Source organism: Castor canadensis, chromosome 1 (genome assembly GCF_047511655.1).
Source record: "Castor canadensis chromosome 1, mCasCan1.hap1v2, whole genome shotgun sequence".
Classification (NCBI taxonomy): domain Eukaryota; kingdom Metazoa; phylum Chordata; class Mammalia; order Rodentia; family Castoridae; genus Castor; species Castor canadensis.
The window spans coordinates 141,519,768-141,524,193 of record NC_133386.1 but is presented as its reverse complement, the minus strand read 5'-3'; the positions used below and the strand labels follow the sequence as shown (position 1 = coordinate 141,524,193).

At 34.7% G+C, this 4,426-nt stretch overlaps 1 pseudogene; it reads left to right on the top strand.

Annotated features, from left to right (window-relative positions):
* The first annotated feature begins 2,194 nt into the window (after nt 1–2,194).
* On the top strand, nt 2,195–2,898 carry LOC141424769 (olfactory receptor OR51C1-like; annotated as a pseudogene).
* The last annotated feature ends 1,528 nt before the right edge of the window (nt 2,899–4,426 follow it).

Below are 4,426 nucleotides of genomic sequence, written 5' to 3'. Positions count from 1 at the left end.
CTCTATTCTGTTCCACTGGTCTTCATGTCTATTTTTGTGCCAGTACCATGTGTTTTTATTGCTATTGCTTTGTAATATAGTTTGAAGTCAGGTATCGTGATACCACCAGCATTGCTCTTTTTTTCTGAGCATTGCCTTGGCTATTTGAGGTCTCTGGTGTTTCCAAATGAATTTTAGGGTAGATTTTTCATTCTCTGTGATGAATGTCACTGGGATTTTGATGGGAATTACATTAAACCTGTAGATTACTTTTGGGAGTATAGCCATTTTTACTATGTTGATTCTACCAATCCATGAGCAAGGGAGATCTCTCCACCTTCTGTATTCTTCCTCAACCTCTTTCTTCAGGGGTTTGTAGTTCTCCTTGTAGAGGTCATTTACATCTTTTGTTAAGTTTACTCCTAGATATTTGATTTTTTTTGAGGCTATTGTAAATGGAATTGTTTCCATATATTCTTTCTCGGTGTGTTCATTCTTGGTGCATAGAAAAGCTAATGATTTTTGTAAGTTGATTTTGTATCCTGCCACCTTGCTATAGCTATTGATGGTGTCTAGGAGCTTTTGAGTAGAGATTTTTGGGTCTTTAAGGTATAGGATCATATTGTCTGTAAATAGGGATATTTTGACAGTTTCTTTACCTATTTGTATTTTTTATTTCTTCTTCTTGCCTAATTGCTCTGGCTAGGAATTCCATTTATGTTGAATAGGAGTGGGAATAGTGGGCACCTTTGCCTCTTTCTAGATTTTAGGGGAAATTGTTTCAGTTTTTCTCCATTAAGTATGATGTTGACTGTAGATTTGTCATAAATAGCCTTTATAGTGTTGAGGTACTTTGCTTCTATTTCTAGTTTTCTTATAGCTTTTATCATGAAGTGGTGTTGGATCTTGTGAACAGTTTTTCCTCCATCTATTGAGATGATCAAGTGGTTTGTGTCTTTGCTTCTATTAATGTGCTGTATTACATTTATAAATTTACATATGTTGATCCACCCCTGCATCCCTGGGATGAAGTTGACTTGGTCATGGTAAATGATCTTTCTGATGTGTTGTTGTATTTGGTTTGTCATTATTTTATTGAGGATTTTTGTATTGATGTTCATTAAGGAGACTGGCCTATAGGTATACTTTTTGTAGGTGTCTTTGTCTGCTTTTGGGATGAGTGTAATACCGGCTTCATAAAATTAGTTAGTAGTGTTTCTTCCCTTTCTATTTCGTGGTACAGTTTAAGAAAGGTTGGTATTAGTTCTTTAAAGGTCTGATAGAATTCAGCAGAGAATCCATCAGGTCCTGGGCTTTTCTTTTTCAGGAGACTCTTTATCGCTGTTTCAATTTCATTTTGTGTTATAGATCTATTCAGGTGATTAATGTCCTCTTGGTTAAATTTTGGATGCTCATAAGTATCTAGAAATCTGTCCATTTCTTCAAGATTTTCAAATTTACTAGAATATAGATTTTTAAAGTAGGCTCTGATGATTTCCTGGATTTCCATGGTGTTTGTTGTTATCTCCCCTTTTGCATTTCTGATTTTACTGATTTGGGTTTTTTCTCTCCTCATTTTAGTCAGGTTTGCCAGGGGTCTGTCAATCTTATTTATTTTTTCAAAGAACAAACTTTTTGTTTCATTGATTCTTTGTATTTTGTTTGTTTGTTTGATTCTGTTTCATTGATTTTGGTCCTTATTTTTCTTATTTGTCTCCTTTTTCTTGCTTTGGAATGCTGGAATGCTTGTTCTTGTTTTTCTAAGAGTTTGAGATTAAGCATTAAGTTTTGATTTGAGGTCTTTCTGACCTTTTAATATATGCACTCATGGCTATAAACTCTCCTCTTAGGACTGCCTTTGCTGTGTCCCATAGGTTCCAATAGGTCATTTTTTCATTTTCATTAACTTCCAGGAACCTTTTAATTTCCTCTTTTATTTCATCAATGACCCATTGATCATTGAGTAATGTGTTGTTCAGCTTCCAATTGTTTGCATGTTTTTTATTGTTGTTTTTGTTGTTGAGTTCTAGTTTTAATACATTTTGGTCAAATAGAATTCTATGTTTAGTTTTTTAAGAACCGTCCATATTGTTTTCCAAAGTGAGAGATGTTGCTCTGATATCTCTACATAACTTCCTTCCTTGGGAATGGTATAATTCTGTTTGTCATTCTCACAAAGTCAATCCTCCATGAACCTATGTACTATTTTCTCTCTATGGTCTCAGCTACTGACCTGGGCTTGTGCATTTCAACACTTGTCACTCTGCTAGGCATATTTTGGTTCAATGCAAGAAAAAACAGTGTCCATGCCTGTGCTGCCCAGACTTTCTTCATGCAACTGTTTACTGTCATGGAGTCCTCAGTACCCCTGGCAATGGCCTTTGATTGTTTCATTGCCCCTTGTAACCCACTGAGATGTGCTACCATCTTCACTGATTCCAGAATCATCAAAATGTGGTTTGCCATCCTCATCAAGGGAATAGCAATCTTAGTGTCTCTGGCCTTGCTTCTTAAACATCTTTCATTATGCCAAAGCTGTGCGCTCCATCATTCCTACTGTATCCACCTCAACATTATCCAGCTCTCATGTGCTGACAACTGGATAAACAGTTTTAGGACTTACTTCCCTGATAATTAGTGCAGGAGTGGATTCCTCTTTCTTCCTCTCTCCTACATCCTGATTATTAAGACTGTCCTAAACATTGCTTCCACAGAAGAATGCATAAGGCCTTTAGCACTTGTATTTCTCACACAGTTGCTGTTGCCATTTTCTATATCCCTCTTATTAGCTTGTGCTCTGTCCATAGGTTTGGGAAAAGAGCACCTCCTTATGTCCATACTCTTATGGCCAATGTATATTTGCTTATTCCACCAGTGATAAATCCCATTATATATAATGTGAAAACCAAGCAGATCTGAAAGCCATTAAAAAATTCCTCTTCCCCAAGTGATCTGAGTTGAGACTAATACCTCTGCAATAAAATCTACTTCTTGATTATCCTTTCTGAGACCTAGTGATATCTTTTATGAGTAACCTGAAATGAAACAAAATAAAGTAGAAGGTTGTGTGTAAAATGAAGTTTGATGGAAATTATTCTTTATTTTCAATGGGAATGATCAATGAAATATTTGAATTTTGTTGAAGTGTTAGTAAAGTTTTGGATGTATAAATGATAATGGTCAAAGTGAATGCTTTGTTCATGAGACCAGGCCCCCTTAAATTATAACTCATATTTTCTTTCTTATATGATTTTTCTAAAAATAAACATAATAAAGATTATTAATGTTCTTTGACTTTATATTAAATTAGACCCTATTATCTATTATTCTTACACATAATTTTATCATCACAGATTAATGTTTTCATTCACTAAATAACTATTATTACCAGGTTATCAGACATTGCACAATATGATAAGGTGGCAAAGAAAAATAAGATAGTGTCACAATTATAGAAATATGTAAATAAAAAATCAATAAAGATCTGATTACCATGTGATATAACATGTACATATAGGCAAAAGTAGTAATAAGAATATTTAAGAAGTATGTTTCATTTTGCCTAGAAAGATCAGGAAATCATCAAAATATGTTATTTGAGTTACTGATCAAGAATTTGAGAGATCTACTTCCAGAATGGTAACATGAGGAGCTCTAAGGACACATTTCACAGGTAGACAACCATTAGCAGTGGCATGCATGTAGATATGAATATACATGTAGATATGTAAACATGTCACTATATATCCGATAGATGTATATCTCAGTACATATTTCTACTGTAACCATAAATACTGATTATTTATCATTATATATGCATGTGCCTGGTAATATAAACATTGAAGTTCTCTAAAAATTTTCCTAAGGCATTCAGAAAATAAAAAAAAAATCAAGAAAATCTATTACATTGCTGTAAAAACAATGATGGTCTAAGGCACTTAAAATACAGCTTGTTTCTGGCCTCCCTACCCCTGTCGCCCAACCAGGCAGGTGTAGTTAAAAACATAGAGCTTTCTTTTCCTCTCAGCCCAACCCCCTCAATTCTCAGTCTAGACCATCAGCATTTATTACTACCATCATAGCTCAATATTGCTGAAGCTAAGTTTTTGGGAAGTGCAGTTAAGAGGACAATGGTTTCGTTTACCAACCCAGTTCCAACTCATAAGGAAGAAGCTCTACTCCAACCAGGGAAGCCAGAAAATACTGGGCTGCATCAAACTTTCCCTAGCACAATCATAAGATAGAGGATCCATGCAAAGACATACAAGCTGAAAAGACTATATACTATCTCCCACTGCCCTGTTTATATAGCAGGAATTTCACTCCAGAGATAGTGGGCCACAATTGAATAAAAATAGGAACCCACAGCAGAAATTTGGAAATTCACAAAAATACAGAAAGTTAAACATTGAATTCCTAAATAATCAATGGATTGATACAGTATTCA